The sequence below is a fragment of the Coregonus lavaretus genome (assembly GCF_964263955.1).
Source record: "Coregonus lavaretus genome assembly, chromosome: 27".
Lineage (NCBI taxonomy): Eukaryota > Metazoa > Chordata > Actinopteri > Salmoniformes > Salmonidae > Coregonus > Coregonus lavaretus.
In genome coordinates, this window is record NC_140014.1 from 13145418 (window position 1) to 13162498 (window position 17081).

General features: G+C 41.5%; 1 long non-coding RNA gene across 1 annotated transcript in view; it reads right to left on the bottom strand.

The window, feature by feature from the left end:
- Window positions 1–3337: 3337 nt before the first annotated feature.
- The window catches only part of LOC311102844, a 130530-nt gene continuing 116786 nt past the window's right edge, over window positions 3338–17081 (bottom strand). The window contains exon 3 of the long non-coding RNA XR_014610049.1: window positions 3338–3361. This is a non-coding gene — a long non-coding RNA (uncharacterized lncRNA). The remainder of the gene's footprint in view (window positions 3362–17081) is intronic.

Below are 17081 nucleotides of genomic sequence, written 5' to 3' on the forward strand. Positions count from 1 at the left end.
CTTGCCTACGGAGCTGTGAGGGGAACGTCACCTCCGTAACTTCAGGCTCTGATCAGTCCCTACACCCAAACGAGGGCATTGCGTTCATCCAACTCTGGCCTGCTGGCCCCCCTACCTCTGCGGAAGTACAGTTTCCGCTCAGCCCAGTCAAAACTGTTCGCTGCTCTGGCACCCCAATGGTGGAACAAGCTCCCTCACGACGCCAGGACAGCGGAGTCACTCACCACCTTCCGGAGACACTTGAAACACCACCTCTTTAAGGAATACCTGGGATAGGATAAAGTAATCCTTCTACCCCCCCTTACCCCACCCCAAAGAAAAAAAAACTAACAAAAAAAAAAAATGGTTGTAAAGGGGTTATCCCACTGGCTATGAGGTGAATGCACCAATTTGTAAGTCGCTCTGGATAAGAGTGTCTGCTAAATGTAAATGTAAATGTTTTATGTCGGTGTCTGCAGGTATACAGACGAGGAGGCATGCAAAGGTATGTAAATTGGTATTGGTATGTTATGCAGATCACATTTACCATCCTCCTCCCTTACCTCTTCAATAAATATCCCTTAGGTCTCTACATTATGGACAAGGTATGTGTATGAAAACCATTATCAAAACAGTTTTTTTCATTCACATTTACCACAAAAACCAAGGTATGAATACTGTCGTGTGCATGTTTTATTAATCATCTGTATAATTACTATTTTTGGGATTCACAGACTTCACCCTCCCTACACCTCTGATGAATATAACAGGAAACCTGTTTGATCACCATGCACTGCAAAATCATTCTGGCTATGGATATGGAGAACATCAACACTAACATCAACACGCCAGAGGATATACCCATTGGACTTGGGGCTCTGCTGGGAGTTTACCTCATATTTAGATTTTTTAATTCTGCTTTGCCACTAAAATCATAATAAACAATGACAACTAAAATATTGTGTTATTGTTGTTATTGTTATGAGTATAATAATAATAATAATAATAAATAATAATAAAAAATGAACCCCAAAAGGTTCTTCAAAAGGTTCTTCAAGAATCCATTAAAAGGGGTTCTTTGAAGAACTTATAGGGGTCCCCGCACAGTTTCAATTTGAAGAAGCCCTAAAGGATACTCCAGGAACCTTTTCTTTTTAGAGTGTACTGACGCAGAAAAATGTCAACTTTAACTGCTGGCTACTCTTCTTCTGTGGCTTAACCCAACGAGAGGAGGTCACAAGTGTTTCCCTAAAAGCTGTCTGGGTTTAAACAACTTACATTTTACATGACATTTTAGTCATTTAGCAGACGCTCTTATCCAGAGCGACTTACAGTTAGTGAGTGCATACATTTTCCATCTTCTATTGTACAGAACGTGAATAGCATAATCAATTGATAGTGACAGAATTAGATTACTTCCAAAGCAAAGTCCATGTTTTGTCTCCTCGGCTATAGAAGGTTGTAGCTCAGCCTCTGAATGTCAAAGAAATTGAATAATGATATTCCCATATGCATCAGAGTCACGTCTTTCCCGGGTAGGCCTATTTTACAGCTTGTTTCTAGCATAAAGTATCGCGGACCAAAGCGCTGTTATAGATCATTTTATATAATCGGATCCGTTTTATTTTCTTCAAAATCTTAAGCTAACAATGGGTAGGCCTGTAGTTCTTGCCAATTTCTTTAAGAAAATGTAGGCCTATGGCATACCCTCTCGTACCCACTAAATTCAAGTCTTTGTTTTATCTTAACAGCCCTTCATTGGCACGGAGGTGGGCTATTTAAAGAGTGCATGGCGGGTGGAGGAATTGATCGACAAATCTATTGATATAGCAGCCTATAGCAAATTTGCATACTTTCAGCACCATAAACTGTCAATTTCCGATTGATGGTGCCATGGCTGCTGCTTCAAGTTTCAGCAACACAATGTAAGTTACTCAAATCTGGCTTATTGTGAGTTAAATAACTCTGATAAATACATCATGGGCAAGAAACATATTGTTTTTAATCAAATCAATTATAGTAGTAGCAACCTATCAAAGTTGACCTCCGGTCCTCCTTCTCATCTTCAAGCACTCCTTCTCAAACTGAACAGAACATAGGCTAGTCCGCGTGTAAGATAGTGCATGTTTTGGACTAGGCCTAAAAAATTAAAACGTGTAAGAAGCCTTTGACTCGACTCCTGAACTGCCATTCGTTAGGCAGCACACAAATACGTTTTTGATCAGCAAGAGCAGAGCAGGCCAGGGGTCAGGGTTGAAATATCCATTGCAGTGTGTAATGCAGTTTAATGCAGATGAGGGGCGGCATCGGGCACATATCGATATATAGCCTAATAAGCAACTAATTCTAAAACACTGAAAAATATAGACATTTCATCAATTACAAATTACATGACCCTCCCATGGACAAGATGAAAAAAAAACACTAAACCCTCCCCTTGACTGAAATTGAGAAAACATGACCCTCCCCCATTTTCCTCCAGGTAACCATTGTGCAAATTTCGACCCATCCCTAATGTTTGGCCTAATAACATGCATGCTTTCACAAGTCGTATTGGGAAGACCATATATCGTCTTATGACTCCCAAGTTTACTTCGATATGATGGTTATTATATTAAAATTATATTACGCAAAAAGATCCCAACATGTCGAACGAACAAATTGTCTGTCGACATTATGAAAATTGTACCGGCATTTCCTATTTCCATCAACCCCATCGTGAATTTTACATGGGTCAGGTAATTCATCCACATAAAATGGTTGGACGGAAACCTGGTTAATGACATATCTGAACAAGACTATAAACTTGAAATATAATTAAATCATGGGTGTGTGTCTGTTTGATTGAGCACTTGCTATTGTGTAATTAGGCATCATCATTGTCATCCTCCATATGTCCAACAAAGAGGTCAATTACATTTTACATTATTTAGCAGACGCTCTTATCCAGAGCGATTTACAGGAGCAATTAGGGTTAAGTGCCTTGCTCAAGGGCACAGCGACAGATTTTCCACCTAGTCGGCTCGGGGATTAGAACCAGCGACCTCTCGGTTACTGGCACAATGCTCTTAACCACTAAGCTACCTGCCGCCTGAGCAGCTTTAAATTATACTGAACAAAAATATAAATGCAACATGCAACAATTTCAAAGATTTTACTGAGTTACAGTTCATATAAGGAAATCAGTTAATTGAAATAAACAGTGGTGTAAAGTACTTAAGTAAAAATACTTAAAAGTACTAATTAAGTCGTTTTTTTTGTGTATCTGTACTTTACTTTACTATTTATATTTTTGACTACTTTTACTTTTACTTCACTACATTCCTAAAGAAAATAATGTACTTTTTACTCCACACATTTTTCCCTGACACCCAAAAGTACTCTTTACATTTTGAATGCTTAGCAGGACAGGAAAAGGGTCAAATTCACACAATTATCAAGAGAACATCCCTGGTCGCCCCTACTGCCTCTGATCTGGCAGACTCACTAAACACACATGCTTCGTTTGTAAATGATGTCTGAGTGTTGGAGTGTGCCCCTGGCTTTCAATAAAAAAAAGAAAGAAAATTGTGCCGTCTGGTTTGCTTAATATAAGGGATTTGAAATGATTTGTACATTTACTTTTGATACTTAAGTATATTTGAGCAATTACATTTACTTACAATACTTAAGTATATTTAAAACCAAATACTTTTTGACTTTTACTCAAGTAGTATTTTACTGGGTGACTTTCACTTTTACTTGAGTCATTTTCTATTAAGGTATCTTTACTTTTACTCAAGTATGAGCATTGGCTACTTTTTTTTTCCACCACTGGAAATAAATTCACTAGGCCCTAATCTATGGATTTCACATGACTGGGAATACAGATATGCATTTGTTTGTCACAGATACCTTTAAAAAAAAAGTGGATCAGAAAACCAGTCAGTATCTGGTGTGACCACCATTTGCCTCATGCAGCACGACACATCTCCTTTGCATAGAGTTGATCAGGTTGTTGATTGTGGCCTGTGGAATGTTGTCCCACTCTTCTTCAATGGCTGTGCGAAGCTGCTGGATATTGGCGGGACCTGGAACATGCTGTCGTAGATGTCGATCCAGAGCATCCCAAACTTGCTCAATGGGTGACATTTCTGGTGAGAATGCAGGCCATGGAAGAACTGGGACATTTTCAGAATTGCATCATGGGCTGTGCATTATCATGCTGAAATATGAGGTGATGGTGTCGGATGAATGGCAAGACAATGGACTTCAGGATCTTGTCACGGAATCACTGTGCATTCAAATTGCCATCGATAAAATGCAATTGTGTTCGTTGTCTGTAGCTTATGCCTGCCCATACCATAACCCCACCGCTACCATGGGGCACTCTGTTGACATCAGCAAACCGCTCGCCCACACGATGCCATACATATGGTCTGCGGTTGTGAGGCCGGTTGGACGTATTGCCAAATTCTCTAAAACGTCATTGGAGTCGGCTTATGGTAGAGAAATGAACATTTAATTATCTGGCAACAGCTCTGGTTAACATTCCTGCAGTCAGCATGCCAATTTCACTCATGCTGCCAAACATTCCCTCGTAAAACTGACTATCCTACCGATCCTTGACTTCGGCGATGTCATTTACAAAATAGCCTCCAACACTCTACTCAGCAAATTGGATGTAGTCTATCACAGTGCCATCCGTTTTGTCTCCAAAGCCCCATACACTACCCACCACTGTGACCTGTACGCTCTTGTTGGCTGGTCCTCACTACATGTTCGTCGTCAAACCCACTGGCTCCAGGCCATCTATAAATCACTGCTAGGCAAATCCCCGCCTTATCTTAGCTCATTGGTCACCATAGCAGCACCCACCCGTAGTCTGCGCTCCAGCAGGTATATCTCACTGATCATTCCCAAAGCCAACACCTCCTTTGGCCACCATTCCTTCCAGTTCTCTGCTGCCAATGACTGGAACGAATTGCAAAAATCTCTGAAGCTGGAGACTCTTATCTCCCTCACTAACTTTAAGCATCAGTTGTCAGAGCACCTTACCGATCACTGCACCTGTACACAGCCCATCTGAAATTAGCCCACCCAACTACCTCATCCCTATATTGTTATTTATTTTGCTCTTTTGCACCCCAGTATCTCTATTTGCACATAATCTCTTGCACATCTAGCATTCCAGTGTTAATACTATTGTAATTATTTTGCACTATAGCCTATTTATTGCCTTACCTCCATAACTTGCTACATTTGCACACACTGTATATATATTTTCTGTTGAATTTTTGACTTTATGTTTTTTTTACCCCATATGTAACTCTGTGTTGTTGTTTTTATCGCACTGCTTTGCTTTATCTTGGCCAGGTCGCAGTTGTAAATGAGAACTTGTTCTCAACTGGCTTACCTGGTTAAATAAAGGTGAAAAAAAAAATAAAAAATTGCACGCTCACTAAAAACTTGAGACATCTGTGGCATTGTTTTGTGTGACAAAACGGCACATTTTAGAGTGGCCTTTTATTGTCCCCAGCACAAGATGCACCTGTGTAATGATCATGCTGTTTAATCAGCTTCTTGATATGCCACACCTGTCAGGTGAATGGATTATCTTGGGAAAGGAGAAATGCTCACTAACAGGAATGTAAACAAATTTGTGCACATCATTTGAGAGAAATAAGCTTTTTGTTTGTATGGAACATTTCTGAGATATTTTATTTCAGCTCATGAAACATGGGACCAACACTTTACATGTTGCGTTTATATTATTGTTCAGTGGAGAATATAATTGAATAACAATATACTCTATTCTATCCTATCCTCATTATTCTACCTACCTCCAACAAAAACATCTATTCTTCCAGCAGCTTTATAATATAGTAAATACAATCTATACTCTATTGTATTCCATCATCATTATCCTCCCTACCTACCTCCAACAAAGAGGTAGATTCCTCCAGCAGCTTTGATCTTCTAGGAGGAATCACACTCTATGAGGAAGGCAGTGTTATTATTCAGAATATGGGTGTTCTCCGATTTGATGTCAACGTGCTTGAAGAAGTTATTCCAGATGAAGTAATGGCAGCTCTCTGGGTGATTCCTAGGAATACCTGCATAGTTTGTCGAGAATGTTAGAGGTGACAGTACATTTCTGAAGGAAAAAACGAACTTATGTGGTCAATCTCTATGGTATGACACTGGATGTTTTTAGGAAAGGATCTGAAGATTCTAAAACACCCCCTTTTATGCTGCAACTTCTATAGTTTTAAGAGTACAGTAGAAAACAGCTGTAAGCAGCTGCAACGAGGAGCTGTATTAAAAATATGATTAAATGATGTTCTGTTAGCAGTTAAAAAACACTAATACTTCCAGCAACAGTGTTAATATTGTGTTGTTGTTGCTGTTTTTTACAGGGGACTATAACAAAAAAACTCATTATCATTATAGTATGCAAAATCATACAGTAAATCGATATTTGTTAATTGATTTCTATAATATATTGTTTCTATTATATGTTGAAGTAATTTAAAACACCATTTTTTGGTGGTTTTAAATCAGAAAAACGTCCTGTTAACAGCCAAGTAACATTTTTCAGGGACCTTTATTTTGAAAAACATCTGTATGATCACGTGATCTTAATGTAGCTAGTTTCACAATTCTGCACAGTAGCTAGCTATACATGGTAATGGCGCCCGCGTTGAACTCTAGCAAGAAGACAATTATCTAGCTAGCTAGACTAGTTCAAAAGACTTTAGTTTTTTTAAAAGACACAGGCCTACACACTAAAATATTTGTGGGTTTTAGACATTTGTCTTCAAAAACAAAAGGGATTGGAAGAAAATCGGATTATTATGACAGGGCCGAAGAAGAGTCGCAACGGAGAAGACATCACCGCATTTTATTCTAACTACGCTGCCAGTTGGTAGAATGGGCGGATTAGCTCACAAGCACAACTGAGCAGTACATTTAGCTAAATCGGCTTGTACCTAACGTTAGCTACTGTACCTAACTATTTTAGTTAGGTAGCCAACATTAGTTAGGCGGCTAATGTTAGTATAATGCAACCTCATGCAAGGTTTTGATTCACCCGTCTCATAATCATAACGTCAATGTAAGACATATAGCAAGTGTCATCAGTGACTTAGCTAGTGTAGTGTGCAAGTTATTTCACAAGTTTTCCCCCACATTTTCCACCAAACAGACAATTGACCTGAACAACACTTTTACTTTAGATGCGCTTCAGTTTGCTGCAACTAACGTGATGTCTGTGCTTTGGTAGTCTCGCGTTGCCATACCTCCAAAATCACGTTGTCACGCCTCCGTTTTAGGGAACGCCTCGATCACACCGACCGTGTCGTTCAATTTTGGTTACACCAGAAGTACATTCATTTCCAATGGAACGCTGCTTTTGCCTTGCAGCATTGCGTTTCATGCCTCGATCACACTGATAGTGTTTTTGGCGCACACATGATGCAGCATCATCTGGATATGTGTGCAACAAAAGTTCAACATTCACCTTCTGCTACCATTTAAACTCAGTTTTCACAATTCCTGACATTTAATCCTAGTAAATATTCCCTGTCTCAGGTCAGTTAGGATCACCACTTTATTTTATGAATGTGAAATAAATGTGTATAATAGTAGAGTGATTTATTTCAGCTTTTATTTCTTTCATCACATTCCCAGTGGGTCAGAAGTTTACATACACTCAATTAGTATTTGGTAGCATTACATTTTAGTCATTTAGCAGACGCTCTTATCCAGAGCGACTTACAGTTAGTGAGTGCATACATTTTTCATACAGCATTTTTTTTGGGGGGGGGGGGGGTACTTAAAGAGGTGGGGTTTCAAATGTCTCCGGAAGGTGGTGAGTGACTCCGCTGTCCTGGCGTCGTGAGGGAGCTTGTTCCACCATTGGGGTGCCAGAGCAGCGAACAGTTTTGACTGGGCTGAGCGGGAACTATGCTTCCGCAGAGGTAGGGGAGCCAGCAGGCCAGAGGTGGATGAACGCAATGCCCTCGTTTGGGTGTAGGGACTGATCAGAGCCTGAAGGTACAGAGGTGCCGTTCCCCTCACAGCTCCGTAGGCAAGCACCATGGTCTTGTAGCAGATGCGAGCTTCAACTGGAAGCCAGTGGAGTGTGCGGAGGAGCGGGGTGACGTGAGAGAACTTGGGAAGGTTGAACACCAGACGGGCTGCGGCATTCTGGATGAGTTGTAGGGGTTTAATGGCACAGGCAGGGAGCCCAGCCAACAGCGAGTTGCAGTAATCCAGACGGGAGATGACAAGTGCCTGGATTAGGACCTGTGCCGCTTCCTGTGTAAGGCAGGGTCGTACTCTCCGAATGTTGTAGAGCATGAACCTACAGGATCGGGTCACCGCCTTGACGTTAGCGGAGAACGACAGGGTGTTGTCCATGGTCACGCCAAGGCTCTTCGCACTCTGGGAGGAGGACACAACGGAGTTGTCAACCGTGATGGCGAGATCATGGAACAGGCAGTCCTTCCCCGGGAGGAAGAGCAGCTCCGTCTTGCCAAGGTTCAGCTTGAGGTGGTGATCCGTCATCCATACTGATATGTCTGCCAGACATGCAGAGATGCGATTCGCCACCTGGTTATCAGAAGGGGGAAAGGAGAAGATTAGTTGTGTGTCGTCAGCGTAGCAATGATAGGAGAGGCCATGTGAGGATACGACAGAGCCAAGTGACTTGGTGTATAGCGAGAATAGGAGAGGGCCTAGAACTGAGCCCTGGGGGACACCAGTGGTGAGAGCACGTGGTGCGGAGAAAGCTTCTCGCCACGCCACTTGGTAGAAGCGACCGGTCAGGTAGGACGCAATCCAAGAGTGAGCCGCGCCGGAGATGCCCAGCTCGGAGAGGGTGGAGAGGAGGATCTGATGGTGCACAGTATCAAAGGCAGCAGACAGGTCTAGAAGGACAAGAGCAGAGGAGAGAGAGTTAGCTTTAGCAGTGCGGAGAGCCTCCGTGACACAGAGAAGAGCAGTCTCAGTTGAATGACCAGTCTTGAAACCTGACTGGTTTGGATCAAGAAGGTCATTCTGAGAGAGATAGCAAGAGAGTTGGCTAAAGACGGCACGCACAATAGTTTTGGAGAGAAAAGAGAGAAGGGATACTGGTCTGTAGTTGTTGACATCAGAGGGATCGAGTGTTGGTTTTTTGAGAAGGGGTGCAACTCTCGCTCTCTTGAAGACGGAAGGGACATAGCCAGCGGTCAAGGATGAGTTGATCAGCGAGGTGAGGTAAGGGAGAAGGTCACCGGAGATGGTCTGGAGAAGAGAGGAGGGGATAGGGTCAAGCGGGCAGGTTGTTGGGCGGCCTGCCGTCACAAGTCGCAAGATTTTATCTGGAGAGAGAGGGGAGAAATAAGTCAAAGCAGAGGGTAGGGCAGTGTGAGCAGGACCAGCAGTGTCATTTCACATAACAAACGAGGATCGGATGTCGTCAACCTTCTTTTCAAAATGGTTGACGAAGTCATCCACAGAGAGGGAGGATGGGGGCGGGGGGGGGGGATTCAGCAGGGAGGAGAATGTGGCAAAGAGCTTCCTAGGGTTAGAGGCAGATGCTTGGAATTTAGAGTGGTAGAAAGTGGCCTTAGCAGCAGAAACAGATGAAGAAAATGTAGAGAGGAGGGAGTGAAAAGATGCCAGGTCCGCAGGGAGTCTAGTTTTCTTCCATTTCCGCTCAGCTGCCCGGAGCTCTGTTCTGTGAGCTCGCAATGAGTCATCAAGCCACGGAGCTGGAGGGGTGGACCGAGACGGCCGGGAGGATAGGGGACATAGAGAGTCAAAGGATGCAGAAAGGGAGGAGAGGAGGGTTGAGGAGGCAGAATCAGAAGATTGGAGGGAGAAGGATTGAGCAGAGGGAAGAGATGATAGGATGGAAGAGGAGAGAGTAGCGGGAGAGAGAGAGCGAAGGTTGCGACGGCGCATTACCATCTGTGTAGGGGCAGAGTGAGTAGTGTTGGAGGAGAGGGAGAGAGAAAAGGATACAAAGTAGTGGTCGGAGACTTGGAGGGGAGTTGCAGTGAGATTAGTAGAACAACAGCATCTAGTAAAGATGAGGTCAAGCGTATTGCCTGCCTTGTGAGTAGGGGGGGACGGTGAGAGGGTGAGGTCAAAAGAGGAGAGGAGTGGAAAGAAGGAGGCAGAGAGAAATGAGTCAAATGTAGACGTAGGGAGGTTGAAATCCCCCAGAACTGTGAGGGGTGAGCCTTCCTCAGGATACTGTGACAAGTAAACATCTTATCCCCTTTACTTTTGGTTTTGCGGTCGGTGCAGGGTCAATTTAGAAAAATCATGGGTGTTGTGTCATGATATTTTCATCTGATTGTCAAACAAATCACTTCAAAAAGTAGGCTACCTGCGCAGGTCGATCCACCATAATAATTCCATAATAATGTAGCCTACTATAATTAATTTACTATAATTTACTATTGGCTACTTTCACCCCTAATTTAGTTTCTGCTTATAATATTATAATTTACGACATTGGGTAGGCTGTTTGTTTGTCAACTATAGTTTGATACATGCAGCTGCTCTTCTGTCATAACTTGTTGCCCCAGAAGACTAAATAAAGTAGTGCTCAAATTAATACATTAGTAATCTAGTTAACACCGGTAAAGTTGTCTGTTTTGTTTAGGGACCGGGGAGAAAACACAATAACTCCAAAACAGTGGAAAGCTTGGTGCTGTGCAAAATGTCCAAATGTCATCAGTTTTACCGGTTTTAAGGAATGAAAAGCTGAGAAAACGACGAAACAAGACTTCAGTTCATCTTGGGTGCATATTTTATGTTGTTGAAATACTGTCTGCTTGCATAACAGTTTCAAAGATAACACATTACACGCACATTCACATTTATTCAAGAGATGCTGAAAGAAAGAAATCATATTTCTCCACTCCTGTTCCCGAGACAAAATTAACATTTGTTGTATAATTTCAATGCAAGAAATTCATAATTCTGCATGAGTTGATATTATGCTACGTGAGAGGTTCAGTTTAATTGTCATAATGACTCAAGTAACATTGAAAGTCACCCAGTAAAATACTACTTGAGTAAAAGTAAAAGTATTTGGTTTTAAATATACTTAAGTATCAAAAGTAAATGTAATTGCTCAACAATACTTAAGTATTAAAAGTAAAAGTATAAATCACTTCAAATTCCTTATATTACGCAAACCAGACAGAACAATTTTCTTGTTTTTTAAATTTACAGATAGCCTGTGGCACACTCCAACATTCAGACATCATTTACAAACAAAGCATGTGTGTTTAATGAGTCCACCAGATCAGAGGCAGTAGGGATGAACACCTGTTCTCTTGATAGAGGCATGTTCCGGTGTAGCTCAGTTGGTAGAGCATGGCACGTGCAATGTCAGGATTGTGGATTCGATTCCCACGTGGGACTAGCTCGAGCAAAGTATGAAAATGAATGCACTCACTACTGTAAATCGCTCTAGATACAAATGACTGAAATGTAAATGAATTGGACACTTTTCCTGTCCTGCTAAGCATTCAAAATGTAACGAGTACTTTTGCATGTCAGGGAAAATGTATGTAGTAAAAAGTACATTATTTTCATAAGGAATGTAGTGAAGTAAAAGTTGTAAAAAAAATTGCAATATTAAAGAAAAGTACAGATACCACCAAAAACGACTTAAGTAAAAATACTTTAAAGTACTATTTAAGTACTTTACACCACTGGGAGGTTATAGGCCTACAGTCAGTGTCCGTATTTCAGTTACTATTCCATTTAACCTATATGAGTTTAAATGAGGAATATTCTGTTAATTGATGGAGCAGGCATACTCATGAGTGGGATATCAAAGGTGCATGCAAACAGCTTATCCCGAATAAGACCTTAAGCTGGATATGAGCAACTATTCGGAATACTGTGCACATTTAAATGTGGTCAGTGTCAGTCATTATTTTGATGTATGGATGATTATGGTTAGAGTCTTATATTTATACTATGTTGAGACAGGATCTGATAGCTGTTACATACAAGGTTTTTGTAATGACGTAATAAAAAAAATATATATATAATAATTGAAAGATGACCTTCAGCTTTTCAACAGAGAATATTCTTATGAGAATACATGCAACAGTGAGCTCACAATGTTAAAGGCCCAGTGCAGTCAATCACATACACGTTTAACAGATATTATTGCGGGTGTAGTGAAAAGCTTGTGTTTCTAGCTCCCAACAGTGCAGTAATATCTAACAAATAATATCTAGCAATTTCACAACAATAAATGCAGTTTTTCCTGTGTTTTGTATCATATTGTACAACAGCTAATGAAACTAACACTGTAAAAGTTATTTCCTGATAGTTGCTGGTTGAAAACACAATCTACACAGGACCTTCTAATCAGCAGGTTTTGCATGGTTGGAGTTTTGGCTTGCCTGGTGACATCACCAGGTGATATAGGTTTATATAGACCAATAACAAAGAGCGTTCCAAACCTCTGCCAATAACAGCTAGTTTTCAGATTAAATATTCCCCCCCTCCCAACTCAGACCACTCCCAGATAGTCCTAGCAAAATTCTTGCCTGAGAAAGTTTATTTTACTAAAAAACGATTTGTTTCTTTTTGACCATTTTAATTGTAAACTATTACAGTAAGATACTTAATTGTTACCCAGAAATGATTTGATATTGAGATAAGAATGGCTGCATTGGGCCTTTAATGTTCTCTAAAATCTCTTTGGATGCATTTTCTGGGAATCAGACTCACTGTAATTTATTCATCTCACATTAATTTACTGCAGTGTTTGTATTGACCTGCTGTGTGTTATAAAATTGAAAAATGAATAAAAACAAATGGCCATATACACCAATGCTTGTGCTGTGACAGACTGGAGATTCAAATTCTCACAGTCATCTTTCAATGCTCAGTGCTATTCGGAATCCTTGGGACGTCCTTACTCTAAACCCTAACCTTAACCCTTACATTAACCTTAACCATAACCCTTACCTAACCCTAACCATTTTACATTTCAACTTCAATGGGGTAAGGACGTCCCAAGGAACCTGGATTGCACGGACCATCTCTCAATTGTGCTCACTCGCCTTGGCCTTTCAGCAATTAAAATCAACTGAGTTAACCTGTGTCTACAATCACCAACCATGTGCCCTCTGAATGAAAGAATAATATTGTTTCCAGTCAAGCAGATGAGTTACATTTCCTGAATCAACCAATGAGACAATAAAACCAGTGTCATTAGATGGGTTTGTTGTGTGTCAAATATACTTGTCTGTACAGTATGTAACGTAAAGCAATGCACAAGCAATGAGCATGGTAAATTATGATAGAACACATCAAATTAAATTGAACATGACGACCCGAAGGAGAGATATAATTAAAAGATGATCTTTTAATAAATGTTCAATGCTGACGTTTTTTTATGCTGAAAAATGTATGGTGAATTTGCCTGTTGGCCTGTTGGACAAAAAGAAAAATAGTTAACATCCGTGCTACTTCAGCCTTTTGCTATGTTAAAGTAAAAGCTCAGTTAATGATGAATGGATACATTTTGGAAGGATTTTCCAGATTCATACATCAGTAGGGTAGAGTGTCAGGTGGCACAATCATTGGTGCCATAAGGTCAAAGTGTGAGGGAGGGAGCAGGCCAGAGAGCTGTCGAGGAAGTGGTCCAGGCCCCTGGCTTGGAGGCTTTGAGTTGGTCCCATCAGTGTAATGCATTGTAGGGTATCTGCTGCCCCATAGACCTGCTGGTAGTGGGAAAGGTGTTAGCAGGAGATCACCAGGGAAAGCTAGGATTGGCTGACAGATTCTTGGAGTTAAACCACATGTAGTCTAAAACAATATTCACCTGCTTTCATGGAGTAAGGATTCACTCCTTTGGGGACACTGCCAGGGTTCCCCTGAAATCCATACATCCCCATCGGTGGAGTTGGTGGTACAAGCTTGTTCTGTAAAACACATCAACACATTTTCTAAATTGTTAGTAACATTAGCACAGTTGAAATACAATGGTCTTTCACTGCTTTTTATTGAATGTAATTTAAGTGTATACCTCAGCCTTGGGCTCAGTTTTGTCAACCCATCTGTGCAGAGTTGGATCCCAGACAATCTGAGGAAGAAGATATTAGCAATGTGAAGCAAGCCAAAAATGAAAAATGAATAATCCACTCAATTGTCTCTACATAGAATATACTGTAAATAACAGGTTCCTTACAGATCTATCTTTGTCCTCAGGTAGATGAACCTCCTTCTTATGAACTTTTCCACTCCCAAAGACCCAGCTGAGCCAGCTTCCACTGTTCTTGTGAACAGCAGGGGTCTCGGGCTCAGCCACCGGCCGGCTGCCAGTCTGGCACTGAGGGTTGGCCTCGGAGTGTTCTGGCTTGGTGATGGACATCATAGCAGGATGCTCAACATATCTAAGCAGGACATCTGTAATAAGTGGGAGAAGTCAGGCGACTCTGCTCATGTCACCATACAGAACAATCACTAGCTGACAGGTAGGAACGTCTTGCTCTGATACTCTGTTACAACCCAATCTTAACCTCCAAGCAGTCACAGGGATTACTGGAAGGTTCCTCAAGGATGCTGCGATCACATTTTTGTTGTTGTTTCAAAATCAACAAATCCCGGCATATTATGTGAGGGCTTGCAAATTTGCCAATCGCCGCATTATTTCAATGTAAATGTATTTCGGCATAAAACAGTCAAATCATCGCAATATTATCGCATAGAACTGACCCATTAACATATTACAAAAAGCACATTTACTGCATAATAAGGTTCAATCAAGCCACACGTCAACAAATGTTTCCCTTGTCAGCTCATTTTCGCAAGAATTGCCGCAGCAAAATCTAGCATATTTGCCTGCAAATATCACAAAAATCCCTGCGATATCCTGGAGAGATTGACTGGATTACGAAAAGTATACACTCACTACTGTAAATCGCTCTGGATAAGAGTGTCTGCTAAATGACGAAAATGTAAATAGAAAATAGAGCTAAACCTGTTTTATGTAGAAAATGCATGAAAGTATTACAGCCATACACTCACATGAGCCATACATACACATTTGGTCTGTCACAACTTATTCCCACGCTATCACAATGGCAATGTCTTTACTTATTAGATAAGGCTTAAATGACCTCTTCTCTTGGAATAGAAATCCACAGGTGGAGTACACACTCCACCATCCCATTTCCACAGTGGTGCCAACATGGGGATGATGGGAGGTGGTTGTGGATGATTGTTTCCATTCTCCACAGGGACGCTGGCTGTGGGGAGGATCCCCTCCCTCTGTGCAGGAACACTGGCCTTTGGGAAGATCCACTCCCTGTGAGCAGGGACGCTGGCTGTTGGGAAGATTCCCTCCCTTTGCGCAGTGACACTGGCCATCAGGAGGATCAACTCCCTCTGTGCAGTGATGATGACTGCTGGGAGAATCCCTTCCCTCTGTGCAGGGACACTGGTTGATTGGAGGATCCCATCCCTCTGTGCAGGGATGAGGCCTGATGCTCGGAGGATCTCCTCCCTCTGTGCCGTGATGATGGCTGCTGGGAGAATCCCTTCCCTCTGTGCAGGGACACTGGTTGTTTGGAGGATCCCATCCCTCTGTGCAGGGATGAGGCCTGATGCTCGGAGGACCTCCTCCCTCTGCGCAGCAAAGTTGGCTTTTGGGAGGATCCCCTCCCCCTGACCAGCGATGTTGGATGTTTCCCTCCCCCCACTCTGTACAGCAACGTCGGCTGCTGGGATGATCTGCAGGTATAATATAGAACACATAGTAATTCCCTAAAATATCAACCACAATCTATAACATCATTGTCACATACACTGAGTGTGGAAAACATTAAGAACACCTGCTCTTTCTATGACATAGACTGACCAGGTGAAAGCTATAATCTCTTATTGATGTCACTTGTTAAATCCACTTCTCAGTGTAGATGAAGGGGAGGAGTGAGGTTAAAGAAGAATTTTTAAGCCTTGAGACAATTGAGACATGGATTGTGTATGTGTGCCATTCAGACGGTGAATGGGCAAGACAACATTTTTAAGAACCTTTGAATGGAGTATGGTAGTAGGTGCCAGACGCACCGGTTTGTGTCAAGAACTGCAACGCTGCTGGGTTTTTCACGCTGAACAGTTTTCCGTGTGTATCAAGATTGGTCCACCACCCAACTCAATATTAGGAAGCTGTTCTTAATGTTTTGTACACTCATTGTAGATCAATGGATGTTCTTCATTTTAGGCATATTCCGCTGTGTTTTGTATTTTTGTTTATTTAAAAAAATATGTGTTTGGAATGGCACTCTTAACTACAGGAGATGATGCTGTCATAAAGCATTTGATGTAAGTATGTAGGACAATTACCCATAATGCTCACTGACTGAACATTTAAAATTACCATGGCAATTATTGACGCATTCACGTACTATCGGAAACTTGGAACCTCAGAGTTAAAATGAATATACGTTATTTGCGTAGATTTTCCTATTGGTTGATTCTGATACTTCACACGTGGGAAAATTGGGATCAGAAATGTCAGAGTTTCCTAGTTCCGACTTGCACTTGAATGCGGCATATGGTGAGGGGCCTTCTATGATGTAGGGCAGGTCAGCAACCAAATTATTTTACTGTGCCCAGTCGCACACAGACTTTCATGGTCCCACACGTTGCCACCAATGGATTCAAAATGAGTAGCCTAACAATTATTTACATGGCCCCAGTTACATTTGCAACCAAATTATTTTTCTGAGAGAAATCAATAATAGTTGCACACAAATGGTAACAGTGAGCAATTCACAGTGAGCAGTGAGCAAAATAACCATAGATGGGAAGTTGACAATAGCTTATTAGTAGCATAAATAAATTGTATTTCTATGGTTGCAGTCCTCAAAGATTGAATTGCATTGAACTGAATTAATCAGATCCAATGATTTACCGCCCGTAGGGTGGGGTACCGCTAGTCATCATTATTATAATCACCATCTCAATCATTATCACCATACCATCATAGACTTATTCTTCTGTATCTCAGACTCATCTGGCACTACCTTAGATATGGCAGTCTGCAACTCAATACACTGCCCCTGCATGGTGTTCAGCTTCCCCTG